Source organism: Lutra lutra, chromosome 5, assembly GCF_902655055.1.
Source record: "Lutra lutra chromosome 5, mLutLut1.2, whole genome shotgun sequence".
Taxonomy (NCBI): domain Eukaryota; kingdom Metazoa; phylum Chordata; class Mammalia; order Carnivora; family Mustelidae; genus Lutra; species Lutra lutra.
This window is the reverse complement of record NC_062282.1, coordinates 144,708,853-144,722,044: the sequence shown is the minus strand read 5'-3', so window position 1 is coordinate 144,722,044 and position 13,192 is coordinate 144,708,853.

Below are 13,192 nucleotides of genomic sequence, written 5' to 3'. Positions count from 1 at the left end.
GGTACCCGTAAACCCTAGTATATCACAGAATCCAGAGAGCACATTAGTACCCATTAATATAGTCTCTGTGTTATCAATAGTCAAATGTCTCCGATATCCATTCTCTTGCTATTCCTTCCAGGAATCTGAATTCTTCATCTTTGGCTTAGAGCAGAGGGTTTGAATGGAAAGAAAGAAGAAGAAGAAACACTTGTGGGAGATAGATCTAAATATTTCTGCTCAATTTTTATGCTATCTATAATAAAACAATGGAGAAGAGGGCACACTACAAAATTAATTTTTAAGGATTTTCTCAGTGATTACCCTGAGAATAAGAACATATTATGAATAATGAGAGCAACGGCAAACTCCCAATGCCTTCTCATTTGTGTGATAACTTGTATTATAATTGTTTCTGATTGACAAAGCCTTTGAACCATATCAACTCAATCAGTTTACAGACAGGTATTTTCCCAGTCTTTGTTCTTGAACATGAATACTTCTTGAACTTGCATGGTGCACCAGCACAAAACAGATGCTAACACATTTTACTTATATATAGTTAACTCAGAAAGGCTAACTTCTTTTTACCTTTGTTGGGATTTTGGGGGGATGGGGTGCCTGGGTGGCTCACTTAAGCATCCAACTCTTGATTTCGGCTCAGGTCATGATCTCAGGGTTGTGAAATCGAATCCCATGTCAGGCTCCATATTCAGCAGGGAAAATTAAATAATTATTTAATAAGAAATAATGCCTATTTCTTATTAAAAATAAATAAATACATTTGTTGGGATTTTTTTTTTGCCCCAAGTCGATAAACAGAAAGCTATCATGGTAGTTTTGAGTTTGGAGAATACCAGACAAATCTAATGACATATTACTCTATTTTATAACCTGGAAGATCGTATCTTAGTGTTATCTAAGGACAACTTAGGTAAGAAGCATGTGTACTTTGTCCTTAGAGTTTCCTCCTCCCACTGGCTTTGAACAAAGGCCTCTGAAACCCTAAGAGATGGTAGGGGTCACAAGACGGGAGGAGTCTGGGTCCCCAAATTACCACTGGACCAACGGGATGGAGCTGAAATTTTGCAGCTTATTTGTTGAAGCAGTTGTTGCTCTAACCACCACGAAAGCCAAACTCCTGATGTAAATATTCTTCATATTTACAAATCTTTCCCTAACATAGCTAAAATTTAGGACAAGATAAAATTTAGGACAAGATAAGACAAAATTTTGTCCTAAAATTTAGGACAACAAGAAATTTCACCCAAGAGCAAATGTGGAGACATTCCTGAGCAGAATTATATATTATGATATTATGTGCTGACTTCAACAATGGGATTCCTATAGATAAATGCTTCTCCTTTTTTTTCCCCCCTACACTTCTGAGAACTAGGATAAATTCCCAGATACAACAGGAGGGTCTCAAAAAAGTGACAGACAGGTAATAATGGCTCCTCTTACAAGGAAGAGAAGAAATAGAGCCTAACCACCCCCTACCTCGCCACCACCATCCACCCTACCACAATAGTCCAATGAAGAATCTTTCCTAGGCCCACTATAATAGGTCCCTTCTATCTTTTCCAACATCCAAAAATGCTCCCAGAAAAATAAAGCTCCCACAAGTATGGCAGCACAATCTTGCTTCAAAACCCCATAAACAAACAAACAAACAAAAAAAAGAAAGCAAAAAAACCCCATAAGCGCTTTATTTTGGCATATATCTATTTGCTTAAATGTCTTAAAGGGGTAATTTTAAGGGATATGTCTCCATTTAGCAGTCAAAACCTCCCTCCCTTTATACGTCTGCTTTTCACTTTTTATTTCAAACTACTTAATTTTTTTTTTTTCAAACTACTTATTTTTAATCCAGGGCCAGGAGAACCCTCTGACCATCTTCCTCCCACCAGAAAATTCCTTCAACATCCGGTCTTAGTGATTTGTCAGCCTTCTCTCCAGCCTCAGAACTTCAAGGAATCACATAAAAATATTTACTGAACTCCTGGAGGTGATCTTTTAAGAGGCGGCTGCTAATTGGACTGAGCTCTTTTGTGCCTAAGCTTATATTTTAGACATCTTTGAACAACAAGGTCTTCAAACAGATCCAAAATGTGGTCTCCTCACATTGATCAATAAAAACTTAGGTAAAACAGAATTCTTGTTCTTTTAAAGAAAGCCCGGACCCACGAAAGAATCCAGGATGAGATGCAACCATAGACTTGAGGATTCATTATCCCCTGGGTTGGCTGCGAGTTTGTTTTCATTTTTGTTTTATCTATGTAAGGACTTAAGACACAATGCAGTATTTAGGGACATATTAGTCAATTTACTAGAAATTCCTCAATGTTCCTTAATTAGAAGCCAGCAGGATGTCATAAAGGACATAACAACTTCTGTATGAAAAAATAACAATTCTATTCTCATTATTTCCTGGGGAAAGGAAGGGTGGCTCTGGAAACAGGCAAACCCTGCTAACTGTATCAGAGGCTTTCTTTTTCTGCCACGGATAATAAACATGACAATAGCTTCCTTTTCTCTTTCTCTCTGTTGAATATAAATGCAGGTTAATAAGCATAAGGAGTGTCTACTCTATGAAAGGCCATGGAAATTCAAAAATGAGGAACTCATATTCTCAGCTTTCCAGGGGCTTCTGGTTCAGAGTAAGAGATGCAATAAAAGGGATCAGATACGGGATGAGGAAAAAGTTCTGGAGATGGGTAGTGCTGATGCTACACACAGAGAAATAGACTTAACACCACTGAACCGTGCGCTTAAAAATAGTTAACATGGTTAATTTTATGTGATGCATATTTTAACACACACACACACACACACACACACACACCAAAAAGAGAAGGAATAGAGACGTTTTCCTCCCCTTCTTCTGTCAGAGGTTGAATGAATCAAGATAAATCAACTGGCTCCAGCACCATTCCTTGAACAAGGGAGAAGCAGGAAAGACCAGAGTGTGGGTTTCTCCCTTTGTGATGTTATCAGGCCAAGGCAGACGGTAAAGAGTCACATCTTGGTGGGGCTCATCGTGGGTCATGTCTCAGTCCTCGAGGGCAAAGTCAGAGAGTCGTGCCTGTAGGGAGACGTTCTTTCCTGAAGAGGCACCTGACTATGAGCACTGAGAAAAATGAATTAATGGTTATGAAAACTGCTCCCTTTACAGGTGACCAGTAAAGGCAGAACCGGGCTCTTGCTCCCACAGAGGGAAAGGGCCCAGTGACACAGGCACCCCATGCTCAGAAGGGTTCCTGTTTTGGTTTAGTGCATCTTGAAATTCTTGACAATTTTTTCCACAAGAACTCCCACATCATCACCTTATACTAGGCTCAGCAAAATGAGGTAGGTCACCCATGCTACAGAGTAGGAAGGACACAGCCCTCTTCCCTCCACAGCCTGTGTGAAGGGCAGAGAATAAGGGTAATGCTCAAAAGGGCACAGTCTAAGATGTTCCTCAAATTGCGAGAAGCCAAGAGGAATTCAGGGAGAGATAGGTCCATGGGAAGGGGTTGTCCCTTCAGACCAAGACACACAAAGAAAGGGTTGCATGTTGGAGTGTGTGCATGCGTACACGGTGCAAAATGAAACCAGTCAGGGGTGGGGGCAGGATACGTAGCTAATAACTTGAAATGCCTTCCCTTACAGAATACAAGACAGTGTTTGAGTTAACTAGAACTTTGACCTTATTAATATCTGATACCCTTCAAAAAGGGTATAAAAAAAAAAAAGCCTTAGATATTAATGTTAGAATGTGTCACATGGGTCTGGTGCAGATTGCGGGACACGGGCTAGAAGAGGTACGTCAGCTTTGTTGCTTTCTTTCTGAGCTCCAGTGGAAAAAGTCAGTGGTGCTGACCTCTCTATCACCACATACCCCAAACATCCCAGGAGACTTTCTGAAGTAACAGAGTCTCCCACAATGCAGCAGCCCTCCAAATTTTATGACTCACCCATCTGTAGTAAAGATGGGCCCTTGAGAAGAAGGAAGGACCTAAGGACTGCCCACCCCCATGTTGTAAAAACTAGATTATGTCATTACTACATAATTTTTATTATATACATATATCTATATATATATATATGGCTTATTGAGGAATGTCAATTCATTAGGATATAAACTTGAATTTTTTGCCAGTAACTATCCCTAGATGTCTTATATCAAGTAATGCCTTCCTTTCTATTATCTTGAACTAAATCCATAAGTTTTCAGACATTCTGACTTACACAAACAGTATCCTTTCAGCCTGTACAACTCAGCTCTATTTATTCTAAAATTTCAATACTGCATTTGATTAAAATTCTGCTGTCTGTCCCACCCCCACCCCAAGCACAAGCCATACCTTTGGCTTGACTGACCTGAAGTGAGGGATGGGTTGCAAGGTCTTTCACATCTCCCCTTTCCCCTTCCTCTACCCAGCTGCTTCCTTCTCTGTCAGGGGAGAGCTGAGGTAGCCGGGAAAGAACAAAAAATACCCTCCTAACTGGGCCAGGTCACACTCCTGCCTGAGGTTGGTGGTAATTCTGTTCTCACTCATTGTATATGCCCTCCTGCTGGCTGGTATGGACAGATGGCTCCAACATGGTCTACTGGTAAAAAGCTCACTTGTCCCATCTGATTGTCCCCAATTCTCTGGAAAAGCAGACATCCAAAAAGGGAATAAAAATGACAGTCGTCCTTTCCATATTTCCCTTCTTTTAAACAAAAATTCTTGTGGAACCTCCCCTTGGCCTTGAGAAAAGAAAGCATCTCCTCCACAGAAATGTGAGGGGAGGGACAGAGCTGGTTTCTGAATGTGTATCTGTCTCAGACCTGAGGGGAGGTAGCTGAACCACTGTTGGCTTTGCCTTGAATCAGGAATGTGAGATGCAGCCATCATCCTAGGACAACTGGAAGCCTGTTTGTTGTATCTGTAATGCCTTTACTAAAATTAAATAAAATAGTAATAATGTAGGACTTGGGCAGTGAGGGTAGAGGTATACACAGAGCATTTTCATAATACAGTGAAGGGACATTCACTGAACCTAAGAGAGGAAAGGATGAGGACAATTTGCTAGAGGAGAAAATGTCTTCCCTACATCCTAACTGGAAAGCAGAAATCATCCTCCTGGAAATTTACAAGTGGAGCAAAGTTTCTCAGCCTTGGCACAACTGTGTTCAGGCAAGGTAATGCTTTGTTGTAGGAGGCTCTTCATGCGTCCCTGGCCTCTACCCACTCCATGACAGCAGCACCCTTCGCCAAGATACAAACACCTACGCATGTCTCCAGACACTGCCAGCTCTCCCAGGAAGGCAAAATTGCCTCTGGTCCAAAACCACTGCTGCTATTACAGGCAGAGGGGAATCATGATCAAATGTTCAAGGTGTGAAAAAGTGGACATCATGAAAACTGCACATAGTTCCATATTAGTGGAGCGTGAGGTACGGGGCAAGGTGGCTCATGGTGGGAGGTGACAACGGAGAAGCATGGGAGGCTGATGACGGAGGTCTGGTAGAACATACGCGGGTGAAGGAATGTCATCTGTTTGGTGATGACAAGTCTCAGAAAGAGAATGACATATGGGATTTGAGTTCCAGACAGATAGTAAGAGGCCAGGAGAAAAGTAAGACTTCAGGCAGCTGGGTCACTCAGGGGCTATGTTGGAAGTTAAGGCATAAGTTGATGAAAAGCACCTGAACTGGGGGAGCAGCAGAAGGGACAGGAACGGAATGACATGTGCATAGGAAGCCTGGGGGGGACCAGCTCTGCAACTGACAGCAAAAGCCCACAGAGGATGGGTAATCATGCTCCATGGCTGGGAAGGAGACGAAATGGGCTATGTCAAACTGTAGAACCCTTTTTTCTCCCCTTTAAGATCTTAGCCTATGGAAATCTGTTTCATCTGGGCAGTCTTCTGGATTTCCCAAGGATGAAATGCCCTGAGATTTTAAGCAACAATGGTGCTTGTATTTCCACCCTTACCACCTTACATAACTTGTTCAACACAGGAATCATCACAAACAACACAGTAGACCTCTGTCGGTAGCCGAGAATCCCTCTTGTCAAACACCATTGTGACATTACCCCTCCAGTGGCCAAACTACCAGCGAGGAGTCGTTATGGCTTTGATATTATCTCTGGCAAACTATTAAAAAGAAAACACGAGAGAGGCCAAGGTACTTGAAAAAGAAGAAAGGGCTCCTAATTTGATGAAAATGGCTTGGCCCCAGGTTGGTACTTTCACTTACAAGAAAACCTGGCTACAGTTTGGATCTGGTGCATTATGAATGCATTCCACTGGAAGCCTTTCTGAAAAGGAAAGCTTTGTAGCAACAGTATAGATACAAAAGCAAAGGGATGCTGGTTGTAGAGTTGAGCAAACATCAACGGCATTTTTACTGTACTATATGGAGAGAATCTTAAAAGGAGATTTGGCTCCTGAATAAACTTTTCATGATAAGCAACCGGGGAAGTTAAGCTCCCCTTATTAGCCTCTTTTTCTGTTCTTCTCAGTGGCCCATATCGTTTAAACTAATGAGCTGCAGCAGTTGAACTACACAAAAGGCTTCTGATCAACAACAGCTAAGGGAGGGCAGAAAATGGGCAAGATGCAGCTCTAGTAACATAAATCTCAACGCAAATCCAAAGCCTGGCATTTGTGGCTTCCACGGTGCCCCCAAATGACACAGAAAGGCATTGGCCGGATCTCTTAAGTATATCTTTCGCATGTTAATGTTACAAGAATGTAAAAAGGATTCCATTTCCTACTTGATATATTCTCTCCCAATGTCTTCCAGGTCCAAAACTTTGGAGACTCTCCAAACAACGCATAATAACAGAAGAGGAGGAAGGAAGTGAAGGAGGTGGGAGTCGTGAGGGAGGGGAGGAGGTTAAGAGCAATTTGCATTTCTCATGTTCCACACTTGTTTAACAGGCTATAATCAATACCACTACTGACTTGGTTTCAGCTAAGTCACAAGCATGCCTGGTGTCAGTACTAAGAAAGCTGACTCCAGGTCACAATATTATGTAGGGGGTAGGTAGAGGGTGTCCCCATTTTGAGGCATCCCTTGGTTAACGGCCTCTGCATTCTGTTCTGGGGTGCCCAACGCAAATTGCCTCACTTCTCTATGTAACATAGACCTCATCAGTCAAGTGGGACCCAAAGCCAGCACCGCTGACCCCTTTAGGCAACCTCTAAAACAGAGCCACTCAATGTACAGTCATGGAGCAGTATCATACATGTCATCCTTAGGTTTGTTAGAAATTCCGAATGACAGGCTCCACCCCGGGCTTACTGAATTAATCACTGACTATGAAGCACTTTGAGAAGTACTGCACGAGTAATGCACTCATGTCCTTCTAAAAGGAATGGACCAATGTGGGGTTTTAGCACTTGTGTAGGGACTTGCATGAGGCCCAACCTGCTACCAGTCAAGGACAGGGGAACCCACATCATCATGATAGATTTTTTAAAAAGTCCTTCATCACAGGGTCTGAAAAGTAGAACTCTAGACCAAAGTCAGCCAACTTTTTTCTATAAAGGACCACACAGTCCGTAAAGCTTTATGTCTTAAGCTACGTAGGTCATAAAATCTCATTTACCTGTTATTGTAAAGCAAAAGCAATAAGAATGTGTAAGCAAATGAGCGTGGCTATGTTCCAATAAAACTTTATCTACCAAAACAACTAGGGCCAGACTTGGTCCCCAGGCTGTTCTGTGCCAACTCCTACTTAAAGGATGATTGATGGCCAAATATGATGACATCAGAAGATTATGCTGATTCCTCTTGACTCAATATAACCCTCACTTGTGAGAACTGAGGAGATGAAACAAATCACCACAATCCCCTAGTTTTGTCAGTGATTTTCCCTACTTACAGAGGCCACAGAAATAGAAACTGTTCCTCTCCCTTTGCTCCTATCATAATCCTATGAGGATAAAGCCAAACACATCTAGAAAACCTTCCACCACCAGCCTAGCAAAAGCAAGAGGACTGAAAATCAGAGAAAAAAAAGTGAAGTCTCCCTTCCTCTAGGTCAGGGTTCTACAAACTAGGGTCCATTAGTGAACGACATCTGCCAAATCTAGCCTGTCACCTGTTTCTATAAAGTTTTATTGGAACAAAGCCATGCCCACACATTAAACACATTGTCTGTGGCTGCTTTAGTTCCTCCCATGACTGGCAGCCCCTTATTCCAGTCCAGAGAGCACCAAGCGAGTACATAAGAGGACAGGTTTCTATGTTACCGTTAATAGGACTCCTGCCAACTACTTTCTCTGGAAAAATCTTCCTTTGCTAAACAAAGTGGCACAGCCAGAGAGGCTTCTTGCTGAGTTTCTCCCAAGTTTCTCAGTGGCTTTCAAGTTCCTTTTAAGTAAGTTCTTTTACTATTAAAAATATATAGGCGGGGTTAATAATTCATGAAGCAGGCTATTAGTCATGTAAAGGCAGCTTTAACTTGGTGCCTTTTTACATTAAACTCATACAAAGAATATTAAAAGCCTTGACAAGCAGGAAGAAAGGAAAAAAAAAAAAACCTAACAAGATAGGCAGTAACATCCTTGCATCTAGATGTCTGGAACATTCCCAGAGTGAGTGAACAGTTGCTAAACAAATGGGTTCCCTTATTTCCCAGAGAATTGGGGGGCTGTTTTTGTCCAAGCTTCAAAGAAAAGAAAGCATCATAAATACACGGAGCAAACTTCAACAAACAAAACCTTCCGGCCTTTGAATTCATTGTAAGTAACACTCACAACATGAAGGAAAGTAGGCTGCACTAGTTTGGGTAAAAGCAGAAATTTACCAAAAAAGCTCTGTGTAACATGGTGCTAACAAAACACAGTTGTTTCACGGGTAGCCTGCTGGAAGGAAGCCACGGCTGTGTCAGTTACCTAGTGGTCTGGGGTGCCTTATAAATACTACGAGTGCCACCTTCTGGTCTTCCAATTCTATTGCATGTCCCTAGTCCCATCTTGGCCTCATTTCCCTCAAGCTAGTGAATCTGTGTATCCTAGAACCATGGACTCCTCGAAAAAGAGATCTGCAGAGACCTCCATAGATCTTTATAGATTATGGAGACCTAGACCAAGCTGCCTTTGTGCTGGCTTTTAATACTGACTTTTGAGACACCCCCCCCACCCCCCCTCAGTTTAGCCACAGTGGAAAGCCCTGAATCACTTCTAACTCTACTTCTTGGCTCCATAAAGCTTGAGAATTCTGTGGGCAAGAGAGAGAGGATTATACAATGAGAGCTTCCGCCCACCTGCAGCTCTCACCATGCCCCAAAGAATGCCAGGCAAAGAAAGGGTGGTTACTGGAGAAGCTGAAGAAGACAGGAGGTACTTTACTATTCCCTGGTAATGAGGAACGGGGATCTTGGGTTTGAGGCCAAGTTTCCTTAGGCAGGCTGTCCTGCTCCTCATCAGAGCATTTTAGGCGTCAAAGATGGGAAGGGAAGTAGTTGTTCTTCTGTTTTCTAACACTTGCTGCAGAGATCAGATTAAGTACATAAACGGGGGAAGCACCCAGAACCTGCTGGGAGAAGCCCACTTACACAACCCCGCAAAGAGAACGATCCTGGCTTTTCAGAGACAGGAGCTCTCTGCTTTGCCTGCCTTCACCCCCAGTCACACTCTGGATGAAGAACAGAGCAAGGCCAGCCACAAGGTTTCAAGGAAGATCAGGAAGGGAAGGCTTACCATGTGGCAGGGAGGTAAGTAAGGCACAGTGGGAAATACATCAGGGTCTGGGGGGAAAGTGAAAGTTGTGTAGCCCCTTCCTTGACAGAGATGAGGGTCTGGTCTGCCTGTGCTAAATCCTTTTGCTTCTGATTTGAAAAACATTTGGCTTCCTGAAAAGTAAAAGCTACTAGGGGCCTTTTCTTAATCCATCTTGCACATCCTTGGAATTGACGTCAACAAGTCACAACGGGAGTTTCCACCAGTCGTCCCCGGTGGAGCGATGATGGCAATGATACAGGGCTGGTGTGGCCCTGGGCCCCCAAGGGGAGGGACAGGAAGGATGTTCACAGGGATCCTCTGGGCTCTGTCAGGAAGAGGGAAAAACACATCCCTCTAAGGAAAAAAGGCATTTATCTCAAAGAAAAATGGTTGTATTGGGGAGGAATGTCGTACTTAATGAAGCCAACCAATGGTAAAGGAAATAAGCTGCCATCTCTTTGGAATGTTAGAAAAATAATATTTATATTCAGAAGATGCTGTTATGATTTACCATGACTTACAATTATAGTTGCCATTTGTTGACGGACACTGTTTTCATCAGATAGGCATCTGTTACCCCTGTTTTACAGATGCTCAAACTGGGGTTCAACAAAGTGCAGTAACTTTTCCAGGATCAACAGGGAGTAGGAAGAAGTGAGTCTAGCTCTGTCTCCAAGTCTCTGCTCTGTCCACTCTGCCCCCAGCTTCTGTGATTAGAATAAATAAAAGCTGGCACATGAGCACTTGTATTGAGATCCTCACAATTCTGAAAGTGAAGACTTGGAAAGACAGATCTCCACATGGGAATCATAGACTTGCAGAACCAGCTCTGCAGACAATTCACTCCGGACCCCCAGACTCCCAGCTGAGGACCAGAGTGGCTGGGGCTGCCTCTAAAAACAGCTCTTCCAGCAGCAGGAACCATGGTAGTTGCCCCCAGATCTGGCCAAGTCAGCATCCAGAAATGCACTGCTCTTTCTCAGGCCCACACAGTCACTATCTCACTGTCCCTTTTTCTGTCTCCGGTACTTTCAATTTGGACCCTTCCAGGGCGAGAAGGGGGCTACGATTTATAGAAAGTAGGTGTTTTACACTGAGCCTGAGAGGGAATTTCACCTGCCGCAGCCTCCTACAGCAGAAGCCAGCCAGCGGGATACTCAACAATAAAGAGAGATAAGGACCGTCTCCACAATGACTAGAGAAGACACCAAAAACAGCACAAAGACCAGACAAAGACTAGCTGCCCTACACCAGTTTCCATGGTCCCCCTTGTTAATACGCATACGATTCCTTAAGGAGTGGGAAGTGAAGGGGCAAATCTTTCAAAGGAGAGCAGCTCCCATGTTTGAATCTTGAATCTAATGTTTATCCCAAAGACAGTGAGACAATTTAACAGAGACTATTTAAAAACAGAAGAGACAAAATTACCAAGATACCAAGAACTGGCAAGTTTTAGATTTATTTTTCCTACTCCTAAATGGAATATGGGATTTAGGAAAAGATGAGTCACGTATAGAAAATAAAGAGTATGGGTTTTTTGGGGTGGGGGGGGTTGGACATTTAAGTTGTAATGTATAAATGTTGTCCTGCGTGTGCTTGTGTGTTTGTGTTTTATGTCAGATAGCCTGATTTTCTTTTTGACGTGCAAGGATTTCAGCAAGGCATTTTTATAGTCTCTCCTGATATGCTTGTGGACAAGTTGGAGAAATGTGGGCTGGATGATAAAACACTTAACGTGAACTCTCAAGCTGCCTATATTTTGTTCCTTTTTGGACACCGAATTTTCAGAGAGACAGTGACAAAGTGGATTTTCCTGTAACAGAATGGCCAGAATGACAAAGAATCTGGTAATCCTGTCCTAGGGGGGATAGGACGTTTTATCTTAGAAAAATGAAGGCTCTGGGTGCAGGAAGGAAGGAGGTATGCATCTGTGATAGAGTGGAATGAGCACTCTCTTGGAGGCAACCAAGGTTCAAATCATGAATCTTCCTTACTACAAAATGCTTTGTGTCATACACATGCACTCACCACGCTCTGTATTGTAACTCCATTTTTTGCAACAATATCTACAGGGTACGGTGAGCAATGCTGCCTAATGGGAGAGAGAGCTGAAACTAGAGATAATGGGGTAGCAGAGGAAGGAAATCTAGGAAAAGAACCGGCAGCCCCAGGGAGGTGTTGATAGTCACAAAGTAAATTCATATTCTAGATAGGGCATTTCTGGAGCAAATTCCAGATAGAAGACAACCGAGATGCAACGGGAATGTGGTTTTGACCCAATGGGCAAGTGAGGTGGAGATGGTCAAAAGACCAACTCTGGGGGCGCCTGGGTGGCTCAGTGGGTTAAGCCTCTGCCTTCAGCTCAGGTCATGATCTCAGGGTTCTGGGATCGAGTCCCGCATCGGGCTCTCTCTCTCTCTGCCTGCCTCTCTGCCTACTTGTGATCTGTCAAATAAATAAATAAAATCTTAAAAAAAAAAAAGACCAACTCTGGAGGAGGGCTAGATCCAAGAGAGATTCTTCCAAGAGCTGATGAAGATGACTGCAAATAGGGCTGAACCCTGGATATGGACCTGCCAGGAACAGAGCTGGAAATCAGCCATCTGCCATCTTGGCTCTAATGGAGGATTTCTCAAAAACCCTACTGAAAGAGAGAGTTGTGGAAAAAACCCAAAAGAGGAGGATCTGTCTACCCCAAGGGAGGTATAGAAAGCTGCCAGCTGCCCCCTTCTGGACCTCAGACAACAGGACCGAGTGGACCACGGACTTGCCTGGAATTCCACTCGAGGTTCATCATTCGTTTTGCTTAAATATAAATGGTCTTTATGTGTTTCTTATCACACTGTCAGCATCCTTGGGAGAAATAATATATTAAGCATTACAGAGTATTAATATCTTAATGAGGCTTGGTTGCAGAAGTCGCACTCATTTTCAATGGTGATGGTTAAGCAGGACCCAGACTGCAAGGTCAGGAATGACTCTGTTTTGTTCAGTTGATTGTTTGGGAGAGCCAAATAAGAGCATGGTGCCCTCCGGTGCTGGGGGGGGGGGGGCAGGCGGGGGGGGGGGTGCTACAGGACCTAGGCCCACAGCAGGGAGGAGCCCTGAATATCTACAGGCAAGGACAGATAGAGAATGAGGCTGAGCTCAGGGAACAGAAGGGCGGGGAGAAGTCCAAGCCGTCCTGAAGCAAACCTCATCCACCTGGTAATTCAGCTGAGGGCCAGACCCATCTTTCCCTGCTTTATTTCACATCTTCTCGCCAACAACAAAGTAAACATGCGCTGACTCAATGCGTTTCTTGATCATTGGAAAAAATTATTCTTAACAGAATAGCTAAAAGAAAACCATTCGTCCATTCATAAAACATGACCTCACTAAGATTAATCTGTTTTATTTGAAGTCCTTTGAACTAAAAATCAGACATATGCCTTTTGCAAAATGAGAAGAGCCAATCTCTCCTCACCTTTTTTCTTTCTTTTTTTTTTTTCCCCTTGCCTTT